The sequence below is a fragment of the Cupressus sempervirens genome, chromosome 8 (assembly GCF_028749045.1).
Source record: "Cupressus sempervirens isolate cs-2001-9-10 chromosome 8, ASM2874904v1, whole genome shotgun sequence".
Taxonomy (NCBI): Eukaryota; Viridiplantae; Streptophyta; class Pinopsida; order Cupressales; family Cupressaceae; genus Cupressus; species Cupressus sempervirens.
In genome coordinates, this window is record NC_143125.1 from 448,744,361 (window position 1) to 448,763,915 (window position 19,555).

Sequence of the window (19,555 nt, forward strand, 5' to 3'; positions counted from 1 at the left end):
AAAGTTGCTCGGCACATGAAGGTGCCGAGTGCCAGTTTTACTCAACACTGATGGTGCCAAGTGGCAGGTTGCTCAGCACAAGAAGGTGCCGAGTGCCAGATTTACTCAGCACTTGCTCGACACTTGATGGTGCTGAGTGATAGGCAACAGGTGTCGAGTGAACTTGGCACAAAGAGGAGCTCGGCAGCAAATGTCGAGTATGCATGGCTCACAAAGGAAATGCTCAGCAACTATAGATACTGAGTGAGCACGACTCCAACTAAAGTATATAACTTAGAAAATTCCAACGTGAATGCATTCACCATTAAAACCAGAGAGTCAAAGCTTTAAGCTTTCAACCAAACTTCTCAAATGCAACATACAAGGGATGATCAATAGATTCAAGTATGCTTGCTTTTTTTCTATTCAATCTTTCACTAAACTATTACAAAATCTGGGAGCATTCGGCTTCAACTAGAAAAACCCTAAAATAACCCTAAACTAATAATACTTCAAACTTTAATAAACTTTAAAATTGCAAATCTAATGGCTACATACAATGGTGCCTGGATTAATCACTACTTCAATAGGACAAAACCAAATAACAACAAACTCACAGAATGAACAGAGGAGACATGTGCACTTGTAGGCACAAACTTCCTTCCTCTTCGTTCTTTGCTTAGCTTTGCAACTTCTCTCTGATCTGCTTGATTTGCACTTGATAAAAAAATGAATGTAGAAACATTCCTTTTGTCTTCTGACCTAAAATGTTTTTCCCTCTCATTTTCAAATTAAAAAATCTCACCTACCAAAATTAAATTCCTGCCAACCATGGATTCCTATGGTGCTAACAAGGTAGATGGGTGTGGGGCTTGAGGACAAATAGCTGGCCCTTGACGTTAAATTCCAACACTCCCCCTTTGTCTTGAGACCCACAAACAAGGATCACTGCTGATCCAAATCAACTACACCAAGACTTTGTCTTAGGTGCACAAAAGATCCAATGCCTAATGGCTTAGTAAAAATGTTTGCTAGCTACTGCTCAGACTTGCAATATTCAATTTTGATATCTCCATTCTCCACCAACTCTCTGATGAAGTGATATCTAATCTCTATATGCTTTCTTTTTCCATGGAAGACTAGATTCTTGGACAATGCAATTGAAGAGATGTTGTCACAATAAATTGTGGTTCCATCCTCTTGCCTTTCGTTCAAATTTGTCAAGATCCTCCTTAGCCAAATAGCCTGACATGCTGCTGCATTTGCTGCTATGTATTCAGCCTCTTCTGTAGATTGAGCAACAATAGGTTGCTTCTTGGATGCCCATGAAATTGCACTCGATCCCATATGAAACATGTATCCGAAAGTGCTCTTCCTATCATCTATACTTCCAGCCCAATCACTATCAGTATAACCTACCAACTTGAAATCATCATTTGCAGTATATTAAATTCCAAATCCCTTGTTACCTTTCACATATCTTAGGATCCTCTTTCCCACTTGCCAATGGGAATCGCTTGGTGTTTCCATAAATCTAGAAATCAAACTTACTGCATGCATTAGGTCTGGCCAAGTTGCAGTCAAATACATTAGACTTCCAACCATACTCTTGTATAGTGTCAGATACACTCTCTTGCTAGAGTCTTCCTTGCTCAACTTTAGACCTATTGCTATTGGTGTGGGGGCTGCCTTACTATTCTACATTTTAAATCTCTCCAAGATCTACCCTACATACTTTTCTTGAGAGATGAAGATGCCATCATGCATTTGTTTTACTTCTATGCCTAGAAAGTATTTCAAGAGACCTAGGTCTAACATTTCAAATTCACTTTTCATGGCCTCTTTAAACTCACTAATTAGAGCCTTATCATTACCAATAAAAATTAAATCATCTAAATACAAGACAATAATCAATACATTACCATCTACTACCTTGATGTAAAGAGTGGGCTCACCATTGCTTTTTCTAAAGCCATTGCTCATCAAATATGAGTCAATCCTACTATACCATGCTCATGGAGCTTGCTTGAGCCCATAAAGAGCTCTCTTCAATCTATATACTTTATGTTCTTCACCTACAACTTCATAACTAGGTGGCTTCTCCACATACACTTCTTCTTTCAATACACCATTAAGGAAGACAAACTTCACATCCATTTGAAATACCTTCCACTTGTGCTGAGCTGCAATTGCTATGACAACACGCACGGTTTCCATTCTTGCAACTGGGGCATAGATCTCATCATAATCTCTCCCATACTACTGCTTGTAGCCCTTGACTACCAGCCTTGCCTTATGCCTATCAATTTTTCCTTCAGCATTGCATTTGGTCTTATAGACCCATTTCACTCCAATCACTTGCTTCTTTGGAGGCAATTCAGTTAGCTCCCATGTCTCATTCCTTTCTATGGCATCTATTTCCTCATCCATGACATTGCACCATTTCTTCTCCTTAATAGCTTCCTCAAAATATATTGGATCACTATGAGAAAATAATGCAAAATTAACACTCTCATCATAATCTTCATACCTTTCATCTTGGTATATCTCCCTAAGACTCTTGGTCTTTCTTGGTAACAGGGAGGAGAGTGTGGGATTAGAATCTTCATTGCTACTGCATTACCGACTAGCTCGGTCTTCACTTGTACTCGTCACTGACACTCGATCATGCCTAGAGGAGCTCGACAATGTCTGAACTTGCTTTCCTTTTCTTCTACTTTCTCCTTTTTGTTGTTGTTCATCAACATCTTCTTCACTCATAATTGGAACTTTACTAGAAGTGCTTGGTGACTCATTAATTGAACCATACCAAGACTAATTTTCAAGAAATTCCACATCTCTTGAAAGCATCATCTTGTTGTTCAATGGGTCATACAATCTGTATGCCTTTGATTCTGGGCTATACCCTGTGAAGATGCACTTCACACCTTTATCATCAAATTTTTGCCTTTTCTCTTTAGGCACATGTGCATATGCAACACATCTAAACACTCTTAGGTGTTCAACTGTCCATCTTCTTCGTGACCATGCTTCCATTGGAATTCTATCACGGACTACCTTTGTAGGACACCTATTAATTAGGTAAACTACTGTTGCCACAACCTCTCCCCAAAATTTAGTTGGGAGACCTTTCTCTTTCATCATGCTCCTTGCCATTTCTACAATGGTCCTGTTCTTTCTTTCAGCCACTCCATTCTACTATGATGTATAGCTGGCTATGAGCTCTTTCTTTATTCCAATTTTCCTACAAAAATTTACAAAAGAATTAGAGGTATACTCCCCTCCTCTATCTGATCTAAGGACCTTGATATAGTGTCCACATTCTCTTTTAGCCTAGGCTTTAAATTCTACAAATTTTTCAAATGCTTCAGATTTATTCTTTAAGAAATACACCCATGTCCTACGACTGAAATCATCAATTAATGTCATGAAATAAGTACTCCCCCCAATGGAAGTAACTTGCATAGGATCGACTAGGTCAGTATGCACTAACTCTAATGGATATCTAGCTCTCCTAGAATTTCCAGAATTAAAGGGAAGCCTATGTTGCTTACCCAAAATACAAGCCTCACACTTGTCACATGAATTTCCTATTCGTGGCAAACCTTCTACCATTCTTTTATTTGACAATAAATTTAAACTAGCATAGCCAAGATGACCATACCTGAGGTGCCATAGCTGTGAGGGGTCTTCAATCACACTCCTTAGAGCTAATTGTGTGAGAGGTGTAGCACAAATTTGAGATGAGAAACATGTCTCTATCTTCAAGGGAAACATCATGTTCTTTTTCATTTGAACTACTGCAAGTAGGTTCTTGCTCTCATCCTTTTTCATGAATGACACACGTGTCATTCTCCATCAGCACTCTGTATCCATTTTGAATGAGCTAATCAATGCTCATCAAATTGTGCTTCATACCAGGGGCAAAATACACATTTTGTATTTCCCTTTTCTCACCTTTCTTAGTGCGGACCATAATAGATCCTTTTCCCACCAACTGGTAGGGTTCCATTGTTACCCATCTTAATTTCTAATTTGAAACTCTTGTCAATGAATGAAAACAATGTTTCATTGCCACTCATGTGGTTGCTACATCCACTGTCGAGGTACCAAACCTTAGGGCTTCCTTCTTCACCAACATTACACATGATGAAGGCAACAGCATTGGGTCCACTTCTCATGTTCACATCAGCCACATTTGCTTGTCCTGACTAATCATTCTACTTCTTCCAGCATTCATTTGCATAATGCCCATATTTATGATAGTAGTAGCATTCTACATTACTCTTATTTGAGTTGTAATTTTTCTTACCTCCTCTTGAAGTATTTTGTGAGCTACTTGCTCCATCTACTCTTCTTGAGCTTTCTCCTACAGCATTTCTTTGTCCTCCATTTCCTCGGCCTCTGCCTCTAGAGTTCCTACCTGAGCCATTTCTTCCTCTCCCCCTTCCTCTTGGATTTGACTGAGCCTTGAATCCTTTCTCTTGGGAAGATGAAGAAGTAGATCTTTTGATCCTATGCTCATGGGTTTGAAGAGAACCCATCAACTCATCCATTGTCAAAACAATGAGGTCTTTTGCCTCTTCTATGGTCATGACCAAATGGTCATATTTATGAGGTAAACTCCTCAATATCTTTTCCACTATCCTCTGCTCTTGATAGTCTTCTCCATTTGACTTCAGTTGATTAATCACATTGGAGGTCCTTGAACTAAATTCTACAACTAATTCATTTTCCTTCATCTGAAGGTTCTCAAACTCCCTCCTTATATTCTGTAGCTTTACAGTGCAGACTTTATCAGTCCCTTTGAAGTTCATCTCAAGGATATCCCATGCTTCCTTTGCATAATTTGCTGCTGCAATCTTAGGGAATATAGTCTCTGTCATTGTTGCTTCAATCAAACTTAATGCCTTAGCATCCTTCCTCCTTGACTCTTTCAAATGAGTCTTCTGTACATTTGTGAGGGTAGCATACTGAGTTGGATCAGTCACATCATTGAATCCATTGACCACAAACACTCTTAGGTGTTCAACTGTCCATCTTCTTCGTGACCATGCTTCCATTGGAATTCTATCGCAGACTGCCTTTGTAGGACACCTATTAATTAGGTAAACTACTGTTGCCACAACCTCTCCCCAAAATTTAGTTGGGAGACCTTTCTCTTTCATCATGCTCCTTGCCATTTCTACAATGGTCCTGTTCTTTGTTTCAGCCACTCCATTCTACTATGATGTATAGCTGGCTATGAGCTCTTTCTTTATTCCATGTTTCCTACAAAAATTTACAAAAGAATTAGAGGTATACTCCCCTCCTCTATCTGATCTAAGGACCTTGATATAGTGTCCACATTCTCTTTTAGCCTAGGCTTTAAATTCTACAAATTTTTCAAATGCTTCAGATTTATTCTTTAAGAAATACACCCATGTCCTACGACTGAAATCATCAATTAATGTCATGAAATAAGTACTCCCCCCAATGGAAGTAACTTGCATAGGATCAACTAGGTCAGTATGCACTAACTCTAATGGATATCTAGCTCTCCTAGAATTTCTAGAATTAAAGGGAAGCCTATGTTGCTTACCCAAAATACAAGCCTCACACTTGTCACATGAATTTCCTATTCGTGGCAAACCTTCTACCATTCTTTTATTTGACAATAAATTTAAACTAGCATAGCCAAGATGACCATACCTGAGGTGCCATAGCTGTGAGGGGTCTTCAATCACACTCCTTAGAGCTAATTGTGTGAGAGGTGTAGCACAAATTTGAGATGAGAAACATGTCTCTATCTTCAAGGGAAACATCACGTTCTTTTTCATTTGAACTACTGCAAGTAGGTTCTTGCTCCCATCTTTTTTCATGAATGACACACGTGTCATTCTCCATCAGCACTCTGTATCCATTTTGAATGAGCTAATCAATGCTCATCAAATTGTGCTTCATACCAGGGGCAAAATACACATTTTGTATTTCCCTTTTCTCACCTTTCTTAGTGCGGACCATAATAGATCCTTTGCCCACCAATTGGTAGGGTTCCATTGTTACCCATCTTAATTTCTAATTTGAAACTCTTGTCAATGAATGAAAACAATGTTTCATTGCCACTCATGTGGTTGCTACATCCACTGTCGAGGTACCAAACCTTAGGGCTTCCTTCTTCACCAACATTACACATGATGAAGGCAACAGCATTGGGTCCACTTCTCATGTTCACATCAGCCACATTTGCTTGTCCTGACTGATCATTCTACTTCTTCCAGCATTCATTTGCATAATGCCCATATTTATGATAGTAGTAGCATTCTACATTACTCTTATTTGAGTTGTAATTTTTCTTACCTCCTCTTGAAGTATTTTGTGAGCTACTTGCTCCATCTACTCTTCTTGAGCTTTCTCCTGCAGCATTTCTTTGTCCTCCATTTCCTCGGCCTCTGCCTCTGGAGTTCCTACCTGAGCCATTTCTTCCTCTCCCCCTTCTTCTTGGATTTGACTAAGCCTTGAATCCTTGCTCTTGGGAAGATGAAGAAGTAGATCTGTTGATCCTATGCTCATGGGTTTGAAGAGAACCCATCAACTCATCCATTGTCAAAACAGTGAGGTCTTTTGCCTCTTCTATGGTCATGACCAAATGGTCATATTTATGAGGTAAAATCCTCAATATCTTTTCCACTATCCTCTGCTCTTGATAGTCTTCTCCATTTGACTTCAATTGATTAATCACATTGGAGGTCCTTGAACTAAAGTCTACAACTAATTCATTTTCCTTCATCTGAAGGTTCTCAAACTCCCTCCTTATATTCTGTAGCTTTACAGTGCGGACTTTATCAGTCCCTTTGAAGTTCATCTCAAGGATATCCCATGCTTCCTTTGCATAATTTACTGCTGCAATCTTAGGGAATATAGTCTCTGTCATTGTTGCTTCAATCAAACTTAATGCCTTAGCATCCTTCCTCCTTGACTCTTTCAAATGAGTCTTTTGTACATTTGTGAGGGCAGCATACTGAGTTGGATTAGTCACATCATTGAATCCATTGAACACAAACTCTCACAAATCATTTGCAACCATTATGGTTTTCATCTTCTTTGCAAATGTATCATAATTTTGTCCATTAAATGATGGTGGCTGCTGCCATATCTTTCCTACATCTCCTGCCATGTCAAATATCCCAAGAAAAAATAAATGCCCTAACTCACTTTGGATGTGGGGCCTTAAAGCTCTGATACCATGTGAGAAATATTAATGTAAAAATTTAAACTTATAACTGCAACCCTAACCCTAAAAACTTTTCTCAGCACATAAAAGTTTCTCGACACATGAAGGTGCCAAGTGCCAGTTTTACTCGGCACTGATGGTGCCAAGTGGCAGGTTGCTCAACAATTGAAGAAAAGTGCTCGGCACAAGAAGGTGTCAAGTGCCAAATTTACTCGGCACTTGCTCAACACTTGATGGTGCCGAGTGATAGGCAACAGGTGCCAAGTGAACTCGGCACAAAGAGGAGCTCGACAGCAAATGTCGAGTATGCACAGCTCACAAAGGAAATGCTCGACAACTATAGATGTCAAGTGAGAACGGCTCCAACTAAAGTTTAAAACTTAGAAAATTCCAACGTGAATGCATTCACCATTAAAACCAGAGAGTCAAAGCTTTAAGCTTTCAAACAAACTTCTCAAATGCAACATACAAGGGATGATCAATAGATTCAAGTATGTTTGCTTTCTTTCTATTCAATCTTTCACTAAACTATTACAAAATTTGGGAGCATTTGGCTTCAACCAAAAAAACCCTAAAATAACCCTAAACTGATAATACTTCAAACTTTAATAAACTTTAAACCTACAACTCTAATGGCTGCATACAATGGTTCCTGGAGCAATCACTGCTTCAACAAGACAAAACCAAATAACAACAAACTCACAGAATGAATGAAGGAGACATGTGTGCCTGCAGGCACAAACTTCCTTCCTCTTCATTCTTTGCTCAACTCTACAACTTCTCTCTGATCTGCTTGATTTGCACTTGATAAAAAAAATGAATGTAGAAACATTCCTTTTTTCTTCTGACCTAAAACCTTTTTCCCTCTCATTTCCAAATTCAAAAATCTCACCTACCAAAATTTAATGCCTACCGACCATGGATGCCTTTGATACTGACAAGGTAGATGGGTGTGGGGCTCGAGGACAAACAGCTGGCCCTTGATGTTAAATTCCAACACCATCCACATGATAATCGACATTGAAATATTGTATTGGAGTTTTCAGTGGATGCTCCAGCCTTTGAAATTGCGTTCCTAGAATATAAGGATGCTTAGGACTTTCTTGTTTGTGGTCCTCCTCCTATTCTAGGTTAACATAACAAGTGTTTCAATCATTGCTGCACTCTCATCACACGAAAGGAAAGATTATGTATAGATATGGAAAATGTTTATTTTATTATGTAATTAAATTATAATTTTGAAAATTAAACTATTATTAAAAAAATTCAACATAACAAGTGTTTCAATCATCATTGCACTCTCATCACATGAAAGGGAAGATTAGGTATAAATTTTGAAAATGTTTATAATATTACGTAATTAAACTATAATTTTAGCAATGAAATTGTTATAAAATTTCTTTAACATAACAAGTGTTTTAATCATTCCAGCACTCCCATCTTACATATAGGAAGATGACATATAGACCTTGAAAATATTTATTTATTATGTAATTAAATTATAATTTTCTAAATAAAACTATTATAAAATTCCTTTGATACCTAGTGTTAATTACATTTCATTGCAACTCCAAGTTTGTGGATCATAATTAATTAAGTGTAAGAGAGTCTAATAATAGAAATCTTGTGATTATTATGAAATCGTAAAGTCTATATATATATATATATATATATATATAGAGAGAGAGAGAGAGAGAGAGAGAGAGAGAGAGAGAGAGAGAGAGAGAGAGAGAGAGAGAGAGAGAGAGAGAGAGAGAGAGAGAGAGAGAGAGAGACATTTAGATAATAAATTGAATTAATATAATATTTTATACAAATTAACTATCTTATAAAATTATTTAATATTTAAAATATAATTGATCATTATATATATACAAATTAACTCACTTCATATTTTAGACATTGGAGTGTATTTCAAATTTAGTCCTAGATTACTAAACTTTGTTCCCTTAATGAATGAATGGAAAAATATATATACATATCTAATTCAATTTGTTGGAGCAAGCTTAGATTGAAACTATCTTCTTATAAATCTAAATCAATTCAATTTTCTATGAATATATTACAAATTGACATATATTTATTTCAATATTTTATATGAATGTGTAAAAAATTGAAACTGTTCTATTTTAATGTAACAAATCTTTTGATTTAAATAATAAAAATCAATAATATAGTCTTTTAAAAATTTTTTACTAAATATAAATCAAACCTCTTATAATCAAAAAATTGAATACAATATTTTTTCTAAAATAAAATAAAATTATATTAATAAATAATAATATTATAGTATATCTTTATTTTTATTTTTTAAATTTAAAATTATTTTAAAAATATAAAAAGGAAACCAAAAACATCTACTCATTGAACTCACTAATTTTACAACCATTGTCATGATTCACATTAAATAACTAGACTTAATATTACCAAACTACCATTGTGAATTATGATGCATTTATTCAAACATCACATTCAAAAACTAAACTTAACAAGAGGTGCTTATGCCATAGTTCCTTCCCTTGGTGTTTGTTAGAAAAATTGTATAGTGGTGGTTAAGAGAGGGAAATGCCATACATAACAACTGTAACTTGTGAACCATATTGAAGAAGACACCAAAGCATTTGAAGAGGCAACTATTGAAGAAAACAAAATATCAATTTTATAAACTATATAGTGAAGATGTAGGTCTTTCAGCCAAAGAACTTAGTGACAACAAAAACTAAGAACTTAGAGGATGCCAATTGTGCAAAGGAACCCAAGGAATTTTTGAACACACTATTTTAGTTGTAAAAGAACTCTCTAGGAAAAGTGATAGAGAGAAATTACTCACTCAGGATTCGATATCAGATGTACAGTTGTCATTATACCAAAATCCACATATATTTCTAAATTTTTAGATCAAAATCTTCACATGTACCCAAAATATTAATAAATTGTCAATAGTGATTCATCTAGCTGTTTCTTTTTTTAATGGGTGAAGAAAAGGCTTATAATAAGATGTAGTAATAAGAAACGGTCTTAGTCATTGCTATGATCTATTGGAAATTTCTTTGCATACTGTAGCAAAGCAGTAAGAATGTACTTTATCTAGCTGTTCATTTTGGTAGCTGGATGATTTTTGTTTCCCTAATCATCGATTAAATCTGATCCTCCCATTGCCATTATAGCACTTTCTTTGCCTTTCCATGCATTATCTAGACTAATACATGCCCAATCCAGAGCATCCTTCAATACACTTGTATTGAACACACAATCATTCATATTTATAGAAAAGAAATGAATGAATCTATTACTGATCATAAATTTATTTCTAGCAAATGTCTTTTTATTACCAGTGATGGAATTGTTGTATTCTGGGTGAGAAAATACAGTATAGGGTACTGCCTTAACCTTCTTAATAAAGGACTCCACTGTTGGAGGATAAGTGAAATAATTCTACACATTCCCAACTACAAATGAAAGAAATTACACTCAAATTTGTAAATGGGAAAGATATATTAATATGCAAACACAATTTAGGTATTAGCAAGTTAAATTATTTATATATGATTGGAAATGCAATACCTTATGTTGTTCCACTAAACAAATTTTGCAACAGTTGTGCTTCTTGCTGCTTCTTTTATAGCCGGGAACTGATTATTTTTATGAAAACATGTAATCAGTCAATGCATTCAATAAACAAATAATTTGTTTGGAAAAGGCTTTTGACTTTTATTCTGAAGTTTAAAGATAACTAAAAATGATGTAACTTGAATTTTTTTAATGCACGCAATAAACAAATCATAGGTATACACATAAATATGGTGTATTAGGTTGTACCTATCTGAGAGCTGAAGATCTTGTAGACACTAATTGTTGGACATGGGCTTTGGAAGCAACATTGCTTGAACCAAATTTCTTTGGAAAAGGCCGTTAGCTCTTATTCTACAAATTTCATATGTTCTTAGTATCAAAATCAACTAAAGCTTCAGATAAAAGTTTAAAGATAACTAAAAACCATGCAACTTCAAGTGAGCATTGTTACTTATCGAGAACTAAGGTTTTGGATGAAGAGATATAATTGAAACAATGTAATGTTAGTGCAATTTTTGGCTAAGTTGTATTCATGCAAGAAAATAAAAGCAACCATTGAAGAAAATTAAATATCAAATTTATAAACTGTATATAAGTATTTTATAGGTCAAAAATAACATTTCTTATAATTTTGTTAATGAAGATGTAGGTCTTTCAACTAGAAAACTTAGTAACAATCATGTAATTTCAAACAAACATTGTTATTTATTGAGTTGTATTCATGCATCACTGAAAAACACTTACTGTGGGAAAATATCTATACTTAAATGTGGTATGGACAGTGAAGGTTGTTACATAATTTAACTATTTGTAAGCTATGGTTCTAAGAAATCAATTATAAAGCTCCAATTCAGTAGACATGGAAACTAATAATTTAACAAAGCATGTGGAAGAATATGCAAGCAAATAAATTGAAATGTTTTGGATAGGCGTCATATGTAAGATGTTCAAAATAGCATTTACATTGTATATCTATTCAAAAGAGCATTAGCATGGACATGTCCAAAATTGCATGTAGATGGTATGTTTGTTCAAAAGAGCATTAACAATATTTGTAATATAGACAGTCATGAAGATCACTAAGTTAGCATAGAGTAACTATTTGTAGCATATTGACACTGTTTGTGAATCATATATGTAATGCCTGCTATGACCTGCACAAAAAGATAGTTCAAGTAAGAGTATTAATAGCATATTAAAACATGATATGAAATTCGATGAGGTAAAAGAGTACTAGTTTATGTACCTTGGAGAAGATTGGGGTAGTTAATTTTCAAGTGGTACGAGATGTGTTATCACGATGTTTTGATTGATAGTAAACTTGGCTCTGATTGTGAAATCTTGTAGCATGAAAACAACTGCTGATTTGTTGTTGATGTAGTCTTTATAAGTCATGTTTTTAAAAGATGACCAAATTTCTTCAGTGATATTCTTTTGTACAAAACATTCGATGGTTTGATTGTTGTCTTTTGTTATGATTTCTTTGTTATGCAGTGAGTATATGTAGTTGACTTATTTATTGAATTTGGTACACTAGGCTTTCTCTCCATCCAAAGTGCTATAGTTGTCAAATCTATAATTGCATCAGGGACAAAATGCACAGAATGGGTTTGAATATGCATTTGTGGGACTTAAGAATCCAACAATTGTACAAAATAGAAGAATGTTAGTGGGATACAAGAATGAAGCTAATAAAATAAAGAGTGAATGATATTACTTAAAATCACCTTGATTTTTGTGTGTAACAATGCATGGAGTCTTTGTAGCGTCCTTTTGCCATTGAGTTTGTAGATGTATGTCGACAAACTTGTGCGAATAGCATTTTTGTGGTCATGCTTTTTGGTAATTTTTCTGAAGAGCAAGATTGAAGGCTCATTTTTTTGTAGCTATTCTTCCATTTGGGAATAAAGGTGGGAAAATTTGGTGTGCATGTAGAGCTGTTTATCAAAGTATATTGTAGGACTAATGAATAAAATTTGAAGATACAATGGAAAATGAGGATTATAGAAGAATTAGGAGTATACCGGTGCTCTATCCATATCTATATGGCCATCCTTGATCTCAAGTATGTGTTGATTCTCTTTTTTATTTGCTAATATAGCTATTGCAGCTATCGATCCATTTGGGTATTCACTTGTACTCATTAGTAGATGTTTTATTGTTGTGCTTGGAATGAACTTGTATTCAATTGAAAGTGGCTTGATTGTTTCCACTATTCTGGATTCTTTCAACAGTAAAATGCAATCTACATCTCCATGATCATATTCATCTTTTGTAGATACTTTGAAGTCTGTCATTGCTATTCCACTACTTGGAATGATTTTTTCCTCAAAGTTCTGCAATAGATTGGTACCAACAGTAAGCGTTATGGAAATTTCTCCTTTATAGTTTGTTAAGTTACACTAGTAACAAAAAAACAATATATTACTAAATAAACTACTAAAAATTGTAGATATGTGACTACTTTTGATCACATGACTAATGGTAGTTTATTGTCAGACATTTATCTCCCAACCAAATTTATGACTAAACTATTTTAATCATTGATTAGGTCATTGATTTAGTCATTTATTGTTGTTACTTGGTAGTTTATATGGTAGTTTATTTGGTAATATATTTGGTAGTTTTTTGGGTAGTATATATGGTAGTATATTTGGTAGTTGATATGGTAGTATATTTGGTAGTTTTTTGGGTAGTATATATGGTAGTATATATGGTAGTATATTTGGTAGTTTATTTGGTAGTATATTTGGTAGTATATTTGGTAATATATTTGGTATTTCATTTAGTAGTTTATTTAATCATTAATTTAGTCATATTAGGGCACGATGGAATTGAACCATCATCCTCCTACTTATAAAGCAGGTGCTCTTCCATTGAGATAGTACCCTTTAAAGATTAACACAAAAAATTGACAAAGTTATCTTCCCAACATTACATATACCATGATCATTGTCACTGTAACATGATATACTCTTCTCAAAGAGCACAAATTTTAGTTATTATGAAAAACAACAATCTAAATCTTTATCAATAACAATGAACAACACTTTTAAATTCTTTTGTTCAAACATTTTAAAATTATATTTTATGTCAATTACACTTCTCTAAATTCTTGTAGTGGTAGACTCTTATAAAATATAATTTGGAGCACTTTGGTCACACAAAAGTATTTTTTCTTTTGCTAACTTCTCAGAAAAATATATAAATGATTATGCAATTTATGTCAAGCAGATAGAACTTTGTAGATAAAATTAGACATACAAGCTCTAGATCTATAATAGGTTTGAGTTAATCAGCATGCTAGCCCTATAGGTGACTATGATGTTAAGGATGCAAATTAAGACTATGAAAGATCAACAAATTCATGATATGAAACATAAGAAGATAAACACAACTATCATTTAAACAATTTAGAAAAAGTATTAAAAAAAATCAATCACAAAGAAATTAATATTAATATTTTGAATCATATTCTATGATCTATCATAAGAGATTGACTTAGAGAAGAGAATGTTGACAATAGAAAGTCATATCTAAAATGTTTATGTTTATAATGTTAACAATTACATAAAGAAGTCAACAAAATTATTAAAATTGGTATCATGAGTTGTGCAAAATTTATAGTGTTAACATTTTTACTTTCCACAAAAATTTCAATTCATTTTATTAGCATGATTAAATCTATTATTTTAAATTTTTACACTAAATGAAAATATTGTATATAACATTGGTAAATGTATTGATTCGTTGCATCTATTGAGCTCTATCTACTAAATTCTTTAAAAAAATTCCTCTAGTATCTATGAATAGATATATCCATAACAAAGACAAAAAATTTCTTAGATGAAAACCTAAGCATTAAAGCTTGAACCTTACCTCTCTTATCTTGTTAAGTTTTGAAAATTAAAAGGAACTTCTAATGGAATGGTAAAAGTTACAAATCCTCTCTTAAAATTTACAAATTTAATAACTTCATAAAAATCAAAATCAAAATTCTTTTGGTATATTTCATCCAGTCATACGACTATTCTTTTCCAAATGAAGCTAGTCCCAAGTTACAATGTAATGCCTAAAAATTTTAATGTGAAAATACGCCTAAATATTTTTTTGATAATTAGATGTATATATATTAACACTAAGCATGGTTTACTTCTAATACAACACTTTATTTCCTATCTAACTTTTTAACAACCATTCAAAATATTATAAAATGAGAAACTATTTGAAGTTAATTATATGATATTAATTAATGAATAACTTTTGATTTGAAATTGTCATAAGAAAATACCATTTATTTAACATCCTAACTCTTGAAATAATAACTATAGCTTTCACTTTTACTCTCCTCATAATTATAACTATGTCTTTCACTTTTACTTTTAAAAATATATTATTATTATTTTACTTTGTAATCTAAACCTTTCAAATTTACAAACTATAACTGGTCATTATCATAAGAAATAATAGCCCTCAATCTTAAATTATTTTTTCATATTTACAAAACTAATAAATAGTAAAAATCACCAACTATTGAAAAGTCATAATATGTATTTTAATATTATAGTGTTAGAAAAAGAAAAGTGTTAGATTTATACTAACATTATAATTTGATTTCTTAAATCTAAGACAAATATGTAGAATAAATAATTTTATCATAATTTACTAAGTAAACTAAATTTTCAACTTATTCTTAAGGAAAACAATAACTTTATAAAACAAGAATATATTATTGTGACTTCATAAAAGATAGAATAAAGCAAAAGATAGATAATGATTGCTAGTTATTGAACAAAATAATTCTTTATTTAATTTTACTCAAGGAAAAATCATTTATCAAAATAGAAACCTCTCTATTATTATTTCTTTGTTGATTTTACATGATACAATATATAAAAATAAGATTGTATCAAAATAGAAACATCTCTATTATTACTTCTTTGTTGATTTTACATGATACAATATATAAAAATGATATTGTATAAATAGTAATAATCCTAATATCATTTCAGAAGATAAATTATTATGCAAAAGAAGAAATAGAAACATTTCTATTACACTGTCTAAGATAAAATATATTAGGAATAATCTTCATCATTGAAATATGGAATTTAATTGTAAAACTTTCTTTTGTCCTTTGTTATTTTTTCTCCCAAGTTTACTACTGTATTTCTGAATTACTATTATTTTAAATTTTTTTGAAACTATCAATTCATCTAGTTGGTAGAAATGTGATGGCACAATTAGGCTTAGATGAGTTCCACAGTAATTATTTCAGTCATATGCTCACTTTGTTTTCTATCTATGTTTTTGATATTCTTTTTTCTTGAACATTCCATGACTGTACCTTCACTATGAGATTAAATATTCTTTATGCATATATCTAATCAATAATATCAGGATTGATGGCATATGTTTTCTATGTTTTTTCATAGTTTGGTGAGGGCATCTATTGTTTATGCTTTAGGAACTCTTCTTGATACTAGAACAAAGCCATGAGGAGATGGGTATTGTTATGATGAAGATGATGAAAGAAGTAAAGTAGAAAAAGACATTGTAAAACATATCCTTAAAGTACTATCTAATGGAAATCCACTTGTCAGGGTTGAGCTTGCAATTGGTATTAGTAATTCCAACAATAAACATTGATGTTTTAGACATATTATTTTGAACTGGAAGCACATTCTAAAAAACTATTTTTTTTAATAAATGTTATCTAAGGAATCATAGTGATTTAATTTGTTTTATAGCCTTCCCTTATCATGCTTTGTTTTTGGGAAAAACAAGTAGCTGAAATCATGGATTGAGACTATAATAATCTCCTTCCTCTGAACATACACATACAAACACAAGACACCATTTTCTCTTTTGAATACTATTGTAAATAAGCATGTTTACTATCCATGAATTGGGATGGTTATGAGATTCTGAAGATGTATATTATGCCTCCTTGTTTAATCCTTCAACACACACTCGGTATGTTCTCTATGTGCTAGAAATTTATCTATTTTTAGTGGTCTTTATGGTTGCCAGTTGTCTTTGAAATGATACTTAATTTTACTATTTCCATAAGCACATTATTTACATAGATGTTCTGACATCTTTACACCCTGTAATATTTTCTTCCCCTACCTTCATCATTATTTGAGGTTGTAGAATCGAATGCTATCAGGAAATGCTTTTCCAGCAAAGACTGATAAGGTCAACATGTTCATGCATCTATAATCTAAAACAAGTTTCTCACTTTTAGGAGTATATTACCTCTGATTCTCTAGTGCTGAATATGATATATATTGCTTGTTTTTAAAATCATTTCTCAATCATCATTCTATAAACAAACTACATTTTGGCTTCTGCATTCACTTCCCACCTTGGGATTCCACTTTCTTGATGACTCAATTCATTTCAGATTTTAACTAATCAGGGTCATGGTGCACTATCGATGTATTTCATGGTTGTCCACCTCATCAAAATAATCATCTGTAGGCATACAAATTATGGAATTGGAGACTTGTGTCTACTTAACTTTGAATGCTTCCTCAAATTTTTGTTCATATAACAGATTTCTTGATAGATTGGCTTCCTTTTTACATTTTCATGTAGATATCAGTGATACTGATTATAACTACTACATTTATTTATGTAATCAATATCTTATATGTGTTGCTAATACTATGCTTGCTACAGTTGACAATTCCGAGGATGAGTTCTTTTGCAAATGCTCTAAAATATCAATAACTGAATGTTTGTTTTGTACTTCTGCTCAATACATTACCAAAATTTATCATGAAACTATATTTGTTCTTTGTGGCTGCAACCCTTATATCATCTTCAAGTTGTTTTTCACTACAAGAATTGTTTACTTTCAGACTGGAACCATAGAAGAAATTGCAGCTTTTGAACACTTTTGTATAGCCATAGTCATAGTTTTGTTGATCTTGATTGGATTGTTGTGAAATAAATGAACTAAAAGTGACCTTTTTGTAAAATCCACTCGGATATGTTTATCATATCATTCGTACTTTTATGTCCAAAGACTTTGCTATACTCATGACATCACACAACTAATGTGTCTATCACAGTTGTCTCATTCTCCATGATTCAATGCTTGAAGCATATTGTTTGAATATAAGTAGTCCTTTGCCAGGGTGCTTTGGGGCTCTAAAATTTTGCAAACATTTAGAATTCCATCAAATACCACTACCACTACTACTGACTGACCTAGCTCCTGCTGCACCTATTGGCTACTAATGTGAATATATGTAAGCCACCAAGAATACACTATGTATACAAGACCCTTTCTTGTTTCCCCACTGAAAAAGATCACTAAAATTGGTGTTTTATGTGGTGTACAATAATCTCTTATTTCATAAGCCACATTAGATTTTACACAACCTGAAGACATTGTCAACTACTAATGTCTTTCATTGGAGTATAGTCAAGACCATCCTCTTTAGGATGGTGGCAACATGAAAAATGTATTAAGCTAAAACACCAATGTTGTTTCAAGTAAAAGAGCAATTTGATAGAATGAAAAGAACAGTTTGTTAAATTTTAGAAGGAAAATTTTTTTGTTGCTTATCCAATTGTTTTCTGTAGTGCATTTTTTTTGTTTCATATTTAATATATATATATATATTTGTTTCATATATAATTATTTATTTTGATGCATTTTTCAAAGCTACAATATAATAACATAAGAGTTTTGGATATCCATTTTTTGTTATTGTTTCTTGTTCATAGGCATTGAGTCAAGCATGAGAAAACATCTATTACAACCTTGTTCAGTGGTTAAAGGATAAACTACTAGAGCTTTTTTCTTTGAAGAACATCATTGCAGCCATGGTGTGTTGAAATATTTTTCATCATTTCATAAAAAATTAAGTGAGTCATTGCAACCTAGAAGTTAAGTTCAATTGGAGGTGATCTAATAAGTATGTCTCTAAGTACAAATGACTCACAAGATTGCCTGACCTATAATTAAATATTATATATTTCAGTTTATTCAATTAATATTCTACTTACAAATCAATTTCTTTGAGAAGCACAAACAATATAAAAAAAAATTATTACAAGCAATCCATAGATTAATCTATCAACAATAGAGAGGAAACCTAGCCTTCAAAATTTTTGGAGAGAATGCACCGAGATACCTGACAAGCTTCCACATCCCAAGGATTTCTTGACCATGAACTCCCTCTACCTGATTATGAACTCCAATAATGATGCCAATGCATATCTCCACTAGGTAGATGATGTTGAGGGATTGGGCCACAATTCCAATGTAGACTCACAGATGCCTTGAATATTCTAAAATTCAAACCAAGATGTCAATATACACTTGACCAATGACCATGAACTTGATTTTGGAACTATTCTGAATTCCAATCAAGGCATACAAAAAGACAAACTCTAGAGCGCAGTGTTTATATTTTCAATGTTTCATTACTAATTCCAAAGATCCCTTAAATAATGCATAACGCTTCCCTAATCCTATTTGAATGTATCTTTGATCATCCCAAAGAATATTGTGCCCTCAAATTTGGATGCCATTTGCATAAGTCTAGCAGTTGGTCTACAAGACTGTAATTAAGTTGCTCTGGTTGAGGTTTCGTCACATACCATTTCAATTAATTTTCAATACGGCAGCATTGAATCTCTTCTAGAACCATCTCTGTTGCATTTAATTCAACAAAGAGAATATATTTTAAAAACTTCTATTTGAGGAAAACAATCCATTTCAAAAGCTCTTGGCATAAAATAAATACCATAAATTTTTTTTGGATCTAT

At 32.9% G+C, this 19,555-nt stretch overlaps 1 pseudogene; it reads right to left on the reverse strand.

The window, feature by feature from the left end:
* The window catches only part of LOC149543148 (L-type lectin-domain containing receptor kinase IV.4 pseudogene), a 34,225-nt pseudogene extending 21,163 nt beyond the window's left edge, over positions 1 to 13,062 (reverse strand).
* Positions 13,063 to 19,555: the final 6,493 nt, after the last annotated feature.